This window comes from Chionomys nivalis, chromosome 2 (assembly GCF_950005125.1).
Source record: "Chionomys nivalis chromosome 2, mChiNiv1.1, whole genome shotgun sequence".
Taxonomy (NCBI): Eukaryota; Metazoa; Chordata; class Mammalia; order Rodentia; family Cricetidae; genus Chionomys; species Chionomys nivalis.
The window spans coordinates 88,995,274-89,012,693 of NC_080087.1; the positions used below are offsets into that span (position 1 = coordinate 88,995,274).

General features: G+C 49.0%; 1 protein-coding gene across 2 annotated transcripts in view; it reads right to left on the reverse strand.

The window, feature by feature from the left end:
• Znf536 (zinc finger protein 536) overlaps positions 1-16,939 on the reverse strand; it is a 448,809-nt gene extending 431,870 nt beyond the window's left edge. The window contains exon 1 of one of the 2 annotated variants that reach the window (XM_057762914.1): positions 16,804-16,939. The gene's annotated coding sequence lies outside the window, so the exon portion shown is untranslated. Of the gene's footprint in view, positions 1-12,936; positions 13,020-16,803 lie in introns of those variants that run through there. The other variant, XM_057762913.1, reaches the window with a different exon arrangement.
• Positions 16,940-17,420: the final 481 nt, after the last annotated feature.

Here is a 17,420-nt window from a genome sequence, read left to right on the forward strand (position 1 = left end):
TAAGATTTTTTTTAATTTATGTGCCTGAATGTATGTATGCATACTACGTGCATGCAATGCCCCAGGAGGCCAGAAGAGGGCTTCAGCTCCCCTAACTAGAGTTACACGTGGTTATGAGCCACCATGTGGGTGCTGGGAATCAAACCCCATTATGAGTCACCATGTGAGTGCTGGGAATCAAACCCCAGTCCTCTGGAAACATAGCCAGTGCTCTTAACTGCTGAGCTGTTTCTCCGTCCCCTGATCCTTTATTCTTGACAATTATTTTTACGGTGCTCTTAAACCCTCTTTTTCCAGTTAATTCATCATAGTATTTGCTAAGGAAAGGGAACCATCTAAGCAAAGTTTCCAAAAGTGTAATAGATGTCATGAGATTACTTCTGTGATTTTTCTATTGAGTCTTTACATTTTAATTTCAATATTTCGCATCCACACTACAGGACATGAAATGTGGTGTGTACAAAGGACAATTTAGAATGTTTACAGTTATTTTATGAATCATTTAACCACTTAAAACCCAATGACGAGAAAAAGTTAAGTTTGCAAAGAGCCAAAATGCAATTCATTTCTAATAAAAATGAAATTAAATTAAACATTGCCACTGCAATGATGTAAGTAATAAATCTGAAGGGCCAGGAATGAGAGGCACTCACAGCATGCTGTGTGTGTGTGTGTGTGTGTGTGTGTGTGTGTGTGTGTGTCCTAACAGGTGTCACGAGCAAGCATCCAGCTTTCCTGCCACCTTGATGTGGGGGCAGATGTCCCCAACTCCTGGACAGATTATGAGGAGATTTTGATCTCTTAAAAATCCAGGATGGTAGGACAGAATAAAAAGTTCCAGGAACACCTGAGGGACAGGGGACCTACTCACTTCTGTAGCTGTCACTCAACTCCCCTGGAATTCAGCGCACTGCCTGACAGCAAGGATGGGACGGAAAAGATGAAACCAGAAGCACATAGGAACCATACATAGCCAAGCAGAGCCAAGAAATGAGACTCCCGGGGTGCTACTGCGGAATCCAGGGTCACTCTCTCACCTCCAGACCATGCCGAGCAAAAGGAGCCACTGCCCACACCACTCAGCATGATGATAAATATGCGACTTTCACCATCAGGCAATTTCACCTCACAAACATCAGACAGTGCCGGGCGGTGGTGGCGCACGCCTTTAATCCCAGCACTCGGGAGGCAGAGGCGGGCGGATCTCTGTGAATTCGAGGCCAGCCTGGTCTACAAGAGCTAGTTCCAGGATAGGAACCAAAAACTATGGAGAAACCCTGTCTCGAAAAATCAAAACAAAACAAAAACAAACATCAGACAGTGCAATCAGCACGACAGAACTCAGTCCAGGCCACCTGATGCCATCTAGACTGCACAAACACCAGGCATATAGTCCTGCTGCCAGCAACAGGGCAAACTACTTACAGTCAATTCTCTCTCTCTCTCTCTCTCTCTCTCTCTCTCTCTCTCTCACACACACACACACACACACATACACGAGCAGAAGTACTCCCTAAAATAAAGACAAAAACATAAATTGTGGTCTACCTAGAAGTCAGAACAGCTGTGGCTCTCAGTGTAGAGCATGGGACACACATAACTACAGGTGCTAGTTTTCATTCAACTGGTGGAGCGAAGGCATGTTGATTCCAGTATCCCACAGATACGTGAGGGATGCACCCCGCTGCAACTTTGAGATGGCTCCAATCTCATGAGGAGATAAACCTCTCTCTCACCTGTCATAATGCCAGGGGATCACATCATATATAATCGGCCTTAACTAAAACATTACTATATGGTGCACAATGGTACAGCCAGAGTAGAAAGGAACTATGCAGGTTGGGACACACCCACAGCTGGGAGTGGAAGCATATGTAGGCAAGAAAGTCAGGCATTACAGAACGGTTGTGAACCTCAGCACACCCGACTAGGTAAGACAAGTCTATCATTTTTCCCTTGTGTCTAACTTTGCTTTCTAACTCCACAGTGTGCTGAGCTCAGAATAAATCCCCAATGGGTATCTATTGAGTGGACGGATGCTTCCTGTAACAAGAAGGAAGCCTGGAGGAAGCTAGGAAGGAAAGACCTGCCTTGTTTGGTAGGAGGGGACACAAGAGCAGAAATGACCACAGAAGACAGGAGACAGTCCCCAGCGGGTGTGCCTTCAACAGGCTGTGCTCATATGCAAAGAATAACTATGCTATCCTCTAAAGTGCTTCGGACATCCTGGCCTTTCTTCTTTTCAAACCACTGAGCTCTCTCTGCCTCAGGTCTCCTGCATAGGTCTTCTCCTCTGTCCTGAGCTCTCTCTGCGCTTTGTTTTGCTAGCTCCTACTGACCCTTCATCGTTCCCTGGTGCCACTGACCACCTTGCTGAAAAGGACTTTTCCCCCAAGGGACCTCTGCTCTGGTCCTTCGTGGCATTCAGGATCGGAATGATGAATAAACCCAGGCTCTCTTTCTAGAGCGGCAGGAGCCATGAATGCAAGCTCCACTTCTGGGTGCCCAGAGTGCCGGGCAGGACATGACAGAAGCTCAGCAAATGTTCAAGAGGCATAGCACTGCCCAGAGTGAGGTGGAGAGGTCAGCGTGGGCAGTACAAGCTTCCATGTGGTGACACTACTCCCTCTGCCTCCCCCCAGCAAACCAGTGTTCAGCCTGGGGCGGCCATGGGAAGCTGGCATGGAAATCCTCAAGAGAACTTAGAAGGTTCGCTTATGACTCACCTCCTTGGGAACACACCTGTTTTAGATCCATGAACGTCTGAAGAGGTGTGTCCCTTTGGAGCTCTGCAGAGAGGACAGCAGCCAGGCACAGCCAGTCTCAATATTTCCTTGCCCCATGACCAATGTCAGTATTGTTGTCTTAGGCACAGACTAATAATATTCGCTTGGGAAGAGGCAAGGCTGACGAGCCAGATCTTGGTGTCTCTCAATAAAGCTAGATGAAGTCTTTGGCTTTATGAACCCTTGAGAGTGGCAGCAGAGGTAAGAGACCTCTGTAGGCCTTGCTCGGGCTCGGCGTTCCCTCGGTGTGGGAATATGTCCATGTACTGCTCTAGGGGACAGCTTGAGAAAAGAGGGAGGTGCCAGTGAAGGGCAGGAAGGTGAGGACATCTGGGGATTGGCAGCCCCCATTCAGGGACAGAGGATAAGAATCGGGCTTCACTGTCATTCCAGGGCCTTGTGTGCTAAGAACAGAGACGGGCAATGATAAACCATTAGAACACATCTCCTCCTTTGGAGTCCAAGGAGTATGGGGGAGTGGGACCTTTACATCACCTTCTGAGCCTGAGTCTCCACTGCTGTGTTTTCTAGGAAACCCTATGTGCAAATAGACTCAAAGCAGAGGCTGAGAGTCCCTTTCCGGGGACATGTGCCGCCCTTGTGACACAAGTCCAGAGAGCTCTGCACTGTCTCCATCAGCAGTTCAACCCTCGGTAAGACCACAGGTGGTGGACTGTGCTGAGGACTGACTTAAATGACACTTGGTATTTTCAAACCCAAGGTTTGGATATGGGATAGGTGCTCGGAATCTGTTTCCAGAACTTGGCCTTTGGTTTTACAACCCCTGGAGGAGATAGGAGCTAGTGCCCAAACGACATCCCTGGGACAGTGGACTTCCCAAGTCACATTGGCATTCCCCTGTGGTATACTTGGTGACCTCTCCAGTGGGGAAGGGGTAGCCAGGAACCTGGCTTTACATCTCTGGGAGCAAGGAAAGGTGTCTTAGCTGCTCACTTCTTGCATGAATGGCTTGACCAGAATAATTGAGCTATAGGCTCAATTTATCAATTTTGCGTTCCATGTTTAGGTATTAGGCTGTTCAGAAATCAGCATGTGGATGTTCACTAGGTTTAAAAATTAGGGTGTGTGTGTGAGAGACAGACAGACAGACAGAGATAGAGACAGAGACAGAGAGAGAAATTATTCATCTGACACCCAGAACCTAAGAGATCTTTCCTGCTTTTATTCTGTTTTTGTTTTATTACTATCTTTAGTTTTGTTTTATATCATTTCTAAAGGTAGAACACAGGTCCTCAAGGGTGTTAGGAAAGTGAAGATGGACCATCATCCCTGGTCCGACCTTGAATTTGCAATCCTCCTGCCTCAGCTTCTCTGGGATCTGGGTTGACAGGCCCTGCACCTCCCGTCCCGACTGAGTGTTTCATTCTAGTTCACAACATCAGACTTGCTAGGATGTTAAGGCACCTAGCACATCAAACAGTGGATGAACGAGTAAAGGAAAGCAGCTCCCTCGATCTGGGAAAAGATAAAGAACAAGGCTTACAGTACACATGCATGTTTGTGAACATGTATTTGTGCACCTATAACTTGTTATACATGTTCTATTTGGTGTGCATGACATGTTTCTATGTATAATTGCACATGCGTGGTGTGACATGTGTGTGTGCCTGTGTGCACTGAGGAGGGGCTGGAACCCATGCTAACCGTTGCTGGTCTAGACTAAAAAACCATTGTTTCATGAGGACCGCAGGCCCCACCCCCACCTCAGACTCTGCTATGAACTGAGCTGACCCTTTAAGATGCGTCCTCAGAAACAGAAGAAATCAATCTGTCGATCCTTATTGATCCCCAGGTAAATAACTGGGAGGACTAGCCAGGGCCACAAAGGCAAGAGAGCCGCCTCTGTGGGCTCTACAATGATCGGCACCCACAGCAATAGGTTGGGTGTATTTCCAACAGTCAACAAATTCTAGAAGGCAGGCAGTAGCGCTGCCTAGGTAGTCCTGCTGACTTTGTAGGAAAGAACAAATTATCCCAAGGTTGTCAATGCAAACAGAGAGGCTTGAAGAGCAAAATGATGTGCCTGCCAACAGCATGGAGGTGGAAGGGGTGAGCGCTGAACTCACTGACTGGCCCTGAGCTCTTTATCACTGTGCAACGCTGCTTTGGAACAAAATGAAACAAAGACAAAATGCTTCAAGAAGCTCTTTCTCACCCTCAAACTGGATGTTTCCAGCTCAGTAACGAGAGTATCTCAATTGTAGAATGGGGAGAGATGATGCCTAAATATTAAATTATGCAAAAAACGAACTTAGAGCTAGTGATATATCAAGCAACATGCATGTACTATGTAACCCTGGCAAAAAAAATTAATTAGCAAATCAAATGCACACAAAGACGCCTCTAGATTCTGTTTTCAGGAGCAATGACACAGCTAGTGAGAAAATGCTCACACTTACCTCCTGCTCATCTAAAGGTTAACACTTGGCCAATGATTGAGATAAATGAGGGGACAGCCATAGCTCCACCCCACCCCCGCCCAGGAAAAAAAATTTGATTCCTTCACCTTTGAGAAGAAGATAAAGGAATCAAGATCTGTGCATACTGACACACAAATGTTCACATCTGGATTTTGCATCCGATTCTGCTGACAGAGAAGCAGTCCCATCCCAAGGACCAGTATGGAAGGCCGGCTCCACTATGCCGAGTCCAAGGGGCAGATTCCAACTCAAATGTCTATTCTGGGAGTGGGGACAACTGGGAACACATCTTCTTTAGATCATGAACAAATTATTTTATTGAAGGCAGTAGATAGAGATCACACACACAAATTGCATGACTTTTATCTCTGTAATAGCACCATGAAAAGCAAACGTTTATTCACCACAGACCCCCATGGTCCCTGAGATTCACGCATGGGTGTGAAATCCTTCACCTGAACATCCAGCTTCCAAATCCTGAAAACAACATCTCACCTGGGATCTAGCTCTTGACAACCTTTTGAGACAGATTGAGAAATATAAGGATCAAGTTGCTGGTATCAGTGCGATTAAAGGGCAGACTGTCAAAATGCACCCAGCTCCTTCAGGAGAGTTTTGAACATGCTTTGTACCCTAAGATCTGGAATACATTTCTTGGCCTCATGATTAGAGAATACACATGCCAAAAAGACCCAGTGCACACCCACCCAACCCCCTAAAAGACAGGCCAGTCACCATCGAGTACATCACACTGGCTAGATAGCCAGACCCCGCCCCAGCCCACTATGTAACAGTCTCTGATGACCACTGTTTTGTTCCCAGGGTGACAGTAGTAGTTGCTAAGGGAGAAGACTGCTGTCTTAGCATGCTTCATCAATACACTTGTGGAAATGGCAATTGTCCCTGTCATCCTGCCTATGCCACTTCTGCTGCCTCCAAAATATGCTAGAAAGAAATTATAAATAGAATTAATATTGCAGTGTTCTCTCCCCTTCCAAAACATAGTTAAAGACTTTCCCCCAACCAAAAAAAAAAAATACTTTCAGAATAAATGTATATAAAAAGAGTTGAAAGAGCCAAAACAGAGGAAATGAAGACTGATACAATTTTTTAAAAAAAAAAATTAAATAGAAAAGAATACTCAGAGAAAATAAATATTAAGTTGTCAAATCAACTGCTACAGAAAAGAATTGCACACGAGTGGCTGGCCTCTTCCTTGACAAACAGTGTCTTCAGAGTCTGTGAGCACTCCAGACAGACTGGTTCCAAATACCCAGCACTCCCAAGTGGTACGCCAGGGCAGGATAGAGGGCAACTCAGCCAGCCCAGCGCAGAGGCCACCCTCTGTCATCAGAGATCTCAGCTGGCAGACTAAATCCTTTCTTGCCCGCATGTGGTCGCTTTTCTCGCTCATCGTTGGGACTTTTCTTGGGCTGCTGGAGGAGGCCTGCCACCCACCAATGCTGATCACAGCCCACCCCCAATCAGGTGCCAACTCTGGGGACTGGTTTCTCAGGCGCCGCAGAGATCAGGCATGAGTTCAATTAGCAGATCCAGCCATGTTTATCCGAGAACCCGTGTGCTCAGGGCACACTCTAGCCTTCCGAAACAGTAGCTTGGCATCCACACGCCATAGCCCCAAAGTAGAACCCGGAAAGGAGGGGAGGGGAGTAACTCAGGACCTTGCCCTCTCATTCCAGACCCCCATCTCTCCTGTAGGCTTCCTACAGACCCCACTCTGGACTTAATGATAACCTTGGCTGATTAGACTGGAAGAGGTTTTTAGAGAGAATTAAAATCTCAGAAAAAAAATGAGTCATATTTGCCTCTCATAAACAAGAAGATAACTTTCTAGATATTTTTAAAGACAAATTAAGCAGCAAGCCACTCAAAAAGATGATGCTATATGTAGGATCTATCTAATGTGTGATCTAGGGGCTGTCCCTGAAGTGACCTCAGTTGATAGGCGTTCCCATGTATCTTCTCCCTCATGCAAATAAGCTTACAATGATATGCATATGGTCACAAAACGACCAGTTCTGGCTTCTGTTTTTCACTCCCATTTGAAAGGGGAATTGATATTGCTTTGTGTGTGTTTGGCGGTTGGGGGGGGGTGATCTGTACAGAGAGGTGGGCAGGATGCAAGCAAGGTTAAGAATAGGAACTGCACCAGCCGGAGTGGTTGTCTTCAAATCTCTTGGCTACAACAAGTTGTCATACACTCCGTTTGCCCGCTGGGAAACTGCACTCCCTTTCCTGGATGGCTAACTGGTCTGAACAAGACAATACACCCAAGGGATAACATGCAGCACCCACAAGGACCCAACTGACTGTGGCAGGAACTAACGCGGTGACCGCCTCCCACCTCTAAGGTCCTCGGGGCCTCGAGGCAGCAGTATCTACTGAGTTAACAGGTACTCCTAACCAAAGTACCTGACTGAGAAGCAAGAGAGCTTGTAAGTGGTGCAGTCAATCCTAACACCTGGGGGACTCAGCCAGGGCTACAGACTAAGACCCTGTCTCAAACAAATGCAAACCAAAAAGAAAAGAAAAGATACTGAAATTGTACTGGAACCTTAAAAATACTAGGCATTCTAATCAAAGTTGAATGGGCGATTTTGTGATTAATCATAATGTTTTTAGAGAATCCATGAATTAGTTTTTATAAACTAAATAAAGTGCTCTCTCTCTCTCTCTCCCCCCCCCCAGTGTGTGTCTGTCTTCCTCTGCATATCTATCTATCTATTTATCTATCTATCTATCTATCTATCTATCTATCTATCTATCTATCTATCTATCTATCTATCTATCTATCTTCCTACCTACCTACCTACCTACCTACCTCTGAATCTACCTCTATCTATTTCTGAGCAGACAGGCCATCGTCTTGGTGGAGGAGCCAATGGGAGAAGAGTATAAAATGCAAAGGACAAGTCCACCTCCACCTCAGTAACCACAGATCCAACCAAACAGGGTCCAGGTAGTCAAAGCATCAAGGCCTTGGTCGAAAGCTCTCGGGTTAATGTCAACTCAGGCCTAAGGTGGTCATCTTTCCTATGTCAAAACAGCACTTATATTTCTCATCAGAAAACCATATATTGAGAATAGGAATGAGGCAGAGGGACCTGGAAGCTGTGTTGCAGGCCTCCCTGTCTCAGGGTCCAGGGAGCATCTGCATAGCTTTCTGCCCCGCCCACCTGTGGGATCCTGCACTTCGTGGGCAGAGCTTGCTATGGTGCCTGTGACCTTCTTGCCTCCCCTTGACAGCTCCTGGTGTAGGAGGAGCAGCGGAATATGGGACAGAGATACGCTTCATAAGCCGAGAGTTAAGAGGGGGCAGAGAGGAAGGAGCTAACCACCTCCTCTGCTCATTGCCTCGGTTTCCCTTCACGAATTTCAGAACAAAAATAGAACCTGCCCTCCTAGGGAAGTGTGTAGTAAGAGCTCAAAAACAAACGACTGTCATTATCCTGACAACAGGGTGCTTGGTGTCATCACAGGGCCTGAGCACTGCCACTTTCAGCTTCCTGGTTCCGTGTGGTCCAGGGGCACAGCCCACACCCACAGGGCCTTTCAAAAGGTATGCTTGGTATTCAGAAACATCGGGATTGAGCCCCACACCTCGCATTGACGGCCTTTTATTCATCCATGTTTTCTTGCATGTTGACAGAAAAACAAAACCTTCCTCCTCTCAGACTCCAAGGACTGCCCTCATCTTGGGCAGGGCTGAATCCTCTGGTCTAATGGACACAGAGACCAGCCTGTATATTGCCTGTATAATTCCTGGAAATAAGATCAAAACTGATCTCCATGCCCCCTTTGGGAGGTCCAGTACAAGGTCTCACACATGCGCAGTTCGGGGTATGAGCTTGATTCCCCTTCCTGGGAAATGTATAAGAATGTCTAGACATTCCTGATGGTCATAACCAAGAGAGCTCCTGGCATCTGCTGGGTTGATGTTGGGCATGTTGCTAAACATCCCACATGGCAAACACCCACAAGTGGAAATTCACCTGGTACCAACTTTTAGAGATCTTGGTCAGCAGAAATGGTGCCCGGGTTACTCCAGCAGGTTTCACGCAAGGCCTCATCCTGATGGACATCTGCTCTTAAGGCAATGCTTCCATGGCTAGGGCATCTCCAGCAAGTCCAGCATGGATGGAAAGCTGAGTACCGCGGAGGCCCTTTAAAGCAACTCAAATACAAGAGGAAGACCAAGGAGCACAATAGCTTTTGCAAGTGAAGTCTGTGGAGTACCCCCAACAGCACACAGAGTCAGTCCTCTCTCTTCAGCATGCGACCCATGGCAGACACGACAGAAGTCTCCGGGGAGCACAGAAAGGTCTGGGGAATCTATAGTGATCCCTCCACCTGACATGCCTAGTACCAACTCACTATTCTCTCTTACACACTGAAATTGTGAGTGAAAAGGAACTCCTTCCAGAGCAGGTGGTTCTAACAGGCAACGCCCTTCCCCCTGCACGTGTGTGTGCAAGAAAGAATGTACACCACACACATACCACACACACACACCTTCCATTACCGCAAGTGAGACCCCAGATATAACAAACAAAAGTCTCTTCCTAGCTTAGTTCTTTCTGACCCTACACATTATTGGCTCATCGCGCTGTGGATACACAGGGCAACCAAGAGAAGCACAGGAGGCCGAAGCTTCAAGATAGGAAAGTCAGTTCATTTCCTGAGCAGAATCTCTTCTTGCAAAACTTCCTATAGTGCTTTACAGTCTGGCTAGCCAACTGAAGAGAGCCTTCCCTCACCACCTCCTATGATAGCTTCAGCCATATCTTAAGCAGCCAGCCCTGGAGGGGGCATGCTATACCACTGCAGAGGGCAGGTGATGGGAAGGAAGAAGAGGAGGAGGAGAAGAAGGAGAAGGAGAGCTAGTTCAATGCTAGTTCAAACACTTCACCAAGGTAAGGACTTTGTGTGTGTGTGTGTGTGTGTGTGTGTGTGTGTGTGTGTGTGTGTGGCGTTTACTCCAAAATGCAGCTTCTATAGCCTCAGCGATGGCATCAGGATACCAAGGGCACATGTCCTTCTACCTAATCTAAGACCTTATCTAGAGACATGATGAAGCCCGGCTCAGCACCAAAGGACTTCAGGTCCCAACAGATAAGCTAGGGGTAGGGCATTTCTGTCTTCACATGGCCCCAAAGTGACCTATGGAAACTCACTTATGATTTAAATTTGCATCGAGTCTCTCTTTAAATAATGTTAAGAACAAAATGCAGGCTGATATTTCAGCTTGCTTAAAAGGCTTATTAAAAACACTAAATCCAAAGATCTTAAAAGCTGTAATTGCCCTCATTGAAGCTGGAAAAAAATAAATCCATTTCACTTTCTTCTTTTATGCTACCCTTCTTTAAAAACAAAAACAAAAAACAAAAAAATACGAATTCATCTATATTCTCACAAGCATCATTGCTCTCTTTTTTCCCCTTCCATTCAAGACACTTTAAAAACACCTGTGCCATTCATAGAGAACTTTTGAGCAAAAGGCGGCCATGCTTGGGGAAGGCTGTTTAACTGATTTCCCGATGATGCCAGAGATAAGCTCATCGTGCTCCCAAAGTAAGATGGAGTTTAGAGCTCACACGAAAGGGCTTGTGGGTTTTATAGGTCTGAGCTGATGAAATTTCCTTGGTTACCTAAGGCAGAGGAGACAAGCTGATGGGTCAGCTTTGGGAGGGCTCCGCAAATAGTGCATATCCAAGCCATCAGTGCCCAGTGGGCAGAGATGACCATAGGGCCTCATGTCCTGACTGGTTCCTATCTGCTCCCATAATGGAAGCTATTGGCCTCTGGCTTGGACCAGCCCAGCATGACAGTTGCTCCATGACTGCCCTAAGCCTTCCGTGAAGACAGCCCTGACCAGCAGTTAAACTGCTGAGTTGTAAGGATCCGAAGGCTGCTCAGAAGTTAAACACTCCAGGCATAGAACAAGATGGGTTTTCAGAGCACTGGTCCAGGAGAATGCAAATGTATCAAAAGCGGTTTTCCTCCAGGTTTTACATAATTACCATTTATGTCTCCAGGAACTGTTTCCCCAACCCAGTTTAGGGTGAAAGCATTTTAAAGACTTTCCTCTGCAGATGACACACGAGGCACTAACCTTTTTTCATGTGCCCAGATGTTAAGTTCATTTTCATCACATTTATGCAAATTTCATTTGAACAGTAAATCAAAAGAAATCTTAAATCATTGTACACTATTTAAAGATCAACACTAAATCCGGTTTACTTGCAGCTATATTAACATAAAGTCACAGTTAGTGAACTGAATGTCACACAGTGGCTACAGCAAGACCTGAGGTCCTCATCATCCATCATATCCACACATTGCTATCTGTTCACTATCAGAGTTCAGTTTCCCCAGATTAAGGATGCTTTGTACATCAAAGCCTTTCGAAAGTTTTCCAAACTTTGGAAAATCAGAGGACCCTCAGTTCAGGAGTCCGACAACCTCAGCCAGTATCTACATTGGGCCCATCAATGCAAAACCTGGGCTCAGTGGCCTGTGCTTTTGGTAGCTGACTCTTTGCTGCTCAGGTGGGGGTGGCTAATTTCTAGGACTCTGGGTCCGATGGTTGTCAGGGAGCTGGGCAAACTGCTATCATTACCAACAACTCAGCCAGGCCAGGCGGGGAATGGTGGGGATCAAGAGACATTTGCACCATTATCAGGATGACATCATAGCTAAAGCAGCCTTCAGCCAAAGCCCTAGGCTCTCTCAGAGCAGAGGCCAAGGGCTATGGGAGGATGCACCCCCTGTGACTCTCAGAGCTGAAAGCTGAGTCCCAGGCCCCTGCTATGCGGGATGGTGCGCTTTGCCCACAGCAAGTTCCCAGGCAGGCCCAGATATGGGAAGAACAGCTGGTGTCGTCTCCAAAACAGTTCACTTCCCCCTCCATCCTGCTCACTGTAAATACTACCACTAATAATAACACATTATATATTTTTTTAATAATTTGAGACTATCAAGCCACTTTCCTGACCAGGGTGGAGCCGGCATGCCATGCCCGCAGCTGCATCTCTGCTGGAGAATTTATAGCTTTTCCAACGGAATTGTCAGTCTGTTGGTGGTGACCCTGTCTTAGGCAAAACAGCTCTCACTCTGCTCTTCCCGCAATAGAAATAGAGGAGGCTGAAGGGGAAGGCGGATTAAAAGGGAAGCCTTCCTGCACTTGTTTTGGTTGATTTTCTTCCTTTTAAAGCACGGCATAACACAAGCGAGCACACACTCACGAAGGCACACACGGAGACACAACCCTTGGAATAATAGGGGAAGCATTTAGCGACAAACTGCTTCAGCGGCACGGCGCGATAGACAGTCAACCCCGCTCGCTCGCAGCTCAGATCTCCATGCCGCCGGCGGTGGCGGCGGTTTCAGGGACCCGTCACCCTCCCAGCGAACCAGGATGCCCAACTCTCAACTGTGTCCTGAAGATCTCTTCAGTTTCGCCACAGGTACACGCTTGGCCCAACCACCTCACATCGCCAGAAAAGTCGAGAGGCAGTACTGGGAGTTTAAAAAAAAAAAAGTTCTATGAACATCCAGCCCGGTAGATACAGTGCTTCTGACCGCTGCACGCTCACACCCGAGCGGGTCCGGACACTTCACTCCCACCCCACACCCCGGGCTCTGTGCCCTCACCTCGGGGCGCGCGGAGGCCACTGCAGGGCACTTACTTGGCACTTGCTTTTGAGTGTGCAGGTCGTCGCGGTTTTCATTTGGGTTTTCAAGCAAGTTTCAGGGAAGAAGGAGGCAAAAAAAAAAAAAATCCAATTATGCAAATGGACTCCGGCCGGGGAGGCGCGCGTTGGATGTGATGCTGCTACTGTATGAGTTCTTGGAGCAGCCCGACCGGGCAGATTTATGGGGGCGCGTCACGGCTACGCCAGGTCCCGCCGCCGGAGCATCTCGAAGTTAATTAAAGCGGTAATGTCCACTTTCCTGGCGACCCCTCCATACGTGGGTTTACTCTTTCACCCTCCAACACGAGCCGGGAGGAGACATGGGTGTGCTCCCCCCCCCCCGTCCCTCTTCTTTCTCTCTTCTTCCTCCCCTTCTTCTGCCTCTCTCTTTCTCTCCCTCCTTTTTTTCTCTAAGTCTCCTGCCTTGCACTCAGTGAACAATGAACAAAGATGTGAGTGATGGGGAAAGATCGCCCCGCTCCCGACCCAAGCAGTTAGCGAAGCTGATCTCAAAGTCAAAATCTAGTTGTTAAAAACTGGAAAAGAAAACAGGGTGTCTCCACTCTAGCCTTCCTTTCCACACACATACACACGCACGCACACATATACGCACGCACACACCTCACCCCAAGTTCACCTAAGCCCAGCCTAGAGATCTGGGGGTTGTGGGCGGAGTGGGGGAGAGACAAGGCCCGGGCGCGCCTCGCTGCCCAACTCGCAGAGGACACGAGGGTACAGCAGGGACGGGGAGCAGTGCTAGCTCTAGCCAAGATCGCTTCCCGAGCCCCTCCCAGTCTGCTCCACCACCACCACCACACTCCGGCCCCCTCCCGACGTCTACACTGAGCGGCCTGGCCCCGCGGCCCCGCTCTGACTGCCGCCGGCAGGATGCGCTCAGCAAACGCGGCCCCTGTCGGATTTCTGCTAAACTGCAGAGCGGTGGCAGTGGCTGCCCCGCAGAGCGCAGAAGGAACCCGAGGCCAGCTCTGAGCGCACTCATCCGCTTGGCCCGCTAGCCCTAAAGGATTCCCCCCTGCCGCCCACCCGCGCGCACCTCAGAGGCTGCACACGCACTGCGCGCTCGAGCCCCGCAGGCTGGGACTGCACGTAGCCGCCGTTATTTTCCGCTCAAGTGAAAACTAAGGCGGCTGACGAATCACGTCTCCTGCGAGGCACCCGTTAGACAAAACAATATCCTGCAAACAAAACCCGGCCACCGTTGCCACCCGCGCGCCAGGCCGGGACCCCGCCCTGATCCTCCCAGGCTCCAGCCCTTGGCTTCTGCCCGCACCGACCCCAGCCTTCCACGCTCGCATCCTTCCAGGAGAGAACTCAGAGACCTGAGTGTACGCTCGCCAAGAGGCGGACAGCAAGAAGCACTCACAAATGGGGAGTGAAAAATAGGGAGGGGGCACTTAACTTTCCACCTGTCCCCAGAGAAACCTTGTGGGAATTTCCTCCGAAGAGTTAAAGAGAGGAGGGGGACAATCTCTCTCTCTCTCTCTCTCTCTCTCTCTCTCTCTCTCTCTCTCTCTCTCTCTCTCTCTCTCTCTCTCTCTCTCCTCTTTCCTTTCTCTAACTTCCCCAGCGCCTATTTCCACCTTCCCTCTCTTCTAACACCTCCACATATGCGAAGATAATCTATATTGTTTGCAAAATTGCAACAGATGGGAACGTCGAGATCTGGACACTTCTACTCATCAAAGAAAACCCTCTTCTTTATTTTTATTTTTATATTATTATATTTTGCCTAAAATACATCTCGAGTCTCGCCTACGACTGTTTTCCTTAATTCATCTTCAATTTTTAAAAAATGCCTTGAAGCAAACAGAAAGGCTTATTAGCGACGTTCATTCTCGCTCCAGTCTTGGGCTGAGGATGCGCCCCACACACACAAAATCTTGCTCTTCCCAGGACCCCCCCGTGGCCCCCTCTCCTTGCTGTCACCCCCCCACACAACACACACACACACACACACACACACACACACACACACTGTCCTACTCCTTCACTCTGATTGGCCTCGCATTGCCAGCCCGGGACTGGCCGGCTCATTTCCCTCCATAACCTGTTACTTATTTATTTATTTCTGTGTCTCAAGCCCCCGCAGGCCCCCGGGACCTGGACCGGACTGGGGCAGGTGCTGCGGGCGGCGCACGTGTGTACAGGCTCCTCTACGGTCCCGGGATCCCGATTCGCCCCCAAGGCACCTCGGCCAGGCCTCGCCCGGCTCTTGGGGCGCAGGAAGCCGATGGAAACACAAAATGGCAGGTCTTGGCGGCCCTTTACACCCGCAAGTTAGGCACCCAGTAAGCATCAGCTAACTTTAATTTAAAAAAAAAAAAAGCGTGTCAATTACCCTCTGTCTCCTGGATGGAGGGCAGATCGCATCACACACGATTGCGGCGGGGGGGGCGGTAGCCGGGGACCCCCCCCCTCCAGCCCCGGCACTGGAGCAAACGGGTTAAAGTCGCTGGAGAAGTTTCCGCCGCGCCACCTCCCCTCTCTTTCGGCTCCCCTAGCCCCCGACCCCACGGAAAGTTTCCCCGGCCGCTAGCTGAAGCGGGTGGCGCAGGCGGGAGGCGCGGGCCGGGCCGGGTGGGCGCCGGGTCCCACCGGCGCGCCGTGCGCTCGGTCCTGGGGACTCCCTTTCAAAGTAACGGTCCTGGAACTGCGGCTGCTGTGGGGAGGCGGCGGCCAGGGCGCGGGTCCCGCTCTCCGCTGAAGTTCTCCAGCGCCATTCGATGCCGGGTGGCCGCCTCTACTCGGTTTTCCTCCTCCTGTTTTTTTTTCCCTCCCTCCCTCTCTCTCTCTTTTTCTCCTTAACCCCCGCTGACAGCTTCTCTCGCCAACGTCACAACCACGGATATTTAATTAGACCATATTTTTTAATCGCGATGGGGCGATGGGGTGAGAAGCAACCGGGTTGCAGGCCTCGCCTGGCGGGGGAGGGGAAGGGGGGGAATCACGCCAAGAGTCCAAACTCACTTTGCCACCTCCCGGAGATCGTGGCCGCCCCCACCACCACCTGGCACTCGCGCGCCCCTCCACCCCGCCGCCCCCACCCCCAACCCCAGCCTCCCCACCACCTTTGTTTGCCTTACCTTAAAACATTAAACGCGGGCGTCGGGAGCAAACTCGGGCACGTAAACCGAGCGTTGTAAAAGATTGTGTTCAATGAATAATGAAACATGTCCACATGATTGACTTGATCATTTTCCGGGGCTGAGGGGGGACGGGCGCCCAGCTCGCGCGCCTCGCTCGCCCACTCGCCAGAGCCCGGCCAACTGCTCTCAGCCCAGCCCCGGCAGGGCAGGCTCGCTTTTCATCAACCTCATTTCAGAATCGCCCCGTTCATTGATACTCATCATCCAACCCCAGCAGACATCCCATCCCCTGCTCGGCCTCCCCCTATCTGGTAGGTGAAATGCATTGTACCATTAAAAACGCTCTCCATTGTCGCCCTGGCGTAATTCACAGCAACTAGATAGGTCTTTCAGCATTTAGCTTTGATGAGCCGGAGACTGAACCCTTGATATAATAATCTACAAAGAATGGTGTGTGGTCGTCCATTTTTTCTCTCTGTCTAGCAACTAAGAAACCATTTAACACAGCGCAGCTTGCTTCTGACCTTGAGCTCATGTAAACACACTTATTAAAATCTATCTATTCTCCAAGAGCTACATTCTGATTGTCAGACTCGTTACGGAGACATACATCAGCCCCTTCGCTTGTCACTACTTTGCATTCCTGCCTTTAACTAAAGAATTTTTTATCCAGCCGAGAGGGAGAGAGCAATTGCCACGGAGAGAGAGGAGAGAGAGACGCGGAAAGGGGGAGAGGAAAACGCGTAATTCTTACCTGTTCCTCAAACTATTTAAAGTCTGTTTCTTTTCTGGGGTGGAAAAAAAAACTCGCGGGTGAATCTCGGTGGACAGCGGGACGTGGAGAATCAGTCACAGCCCGGGCGTTTAAGGGAGTCATCAGCGATCAAATGACGTTGATCCGCGCTGTAACCTTGTGGCGTATTTAATGTAAATAAGGCCGTTATGTTGCCAATCGCCGCGATACAAACACGGAGAGGTCCTCAGCCTCGCCTCCCGCGCTGCCATTAGAGGCGACTTTATTTACAGACACTATTTAGGAGATCATGATAATTCTAAAACAATACTAGTGCCAAATGATTATGAAAATATGATTTTAATTAATCACGTAGTAGGCAAGGAAATTAGCATACGGTAATTAAACTTCGAGAAAAACGTCATGCAGGTTCTCTGCCTTATGGGTCCAGAATAATCATCGCGGTGGGCTCCGAGACTTAATTACGAAACAAAATAACTTTTTTAAAGGCAACTTTGCAAGGCTGGTCCTCCAGGCGAACGTTTGGGTAAATAATATAAGACGAGGTAACAAAGTGGGGATTTCAGGGATGCAGAGGTTGGGCTTCTGTGAAGCAAGGAAGGGGGGGAAAGATGGGG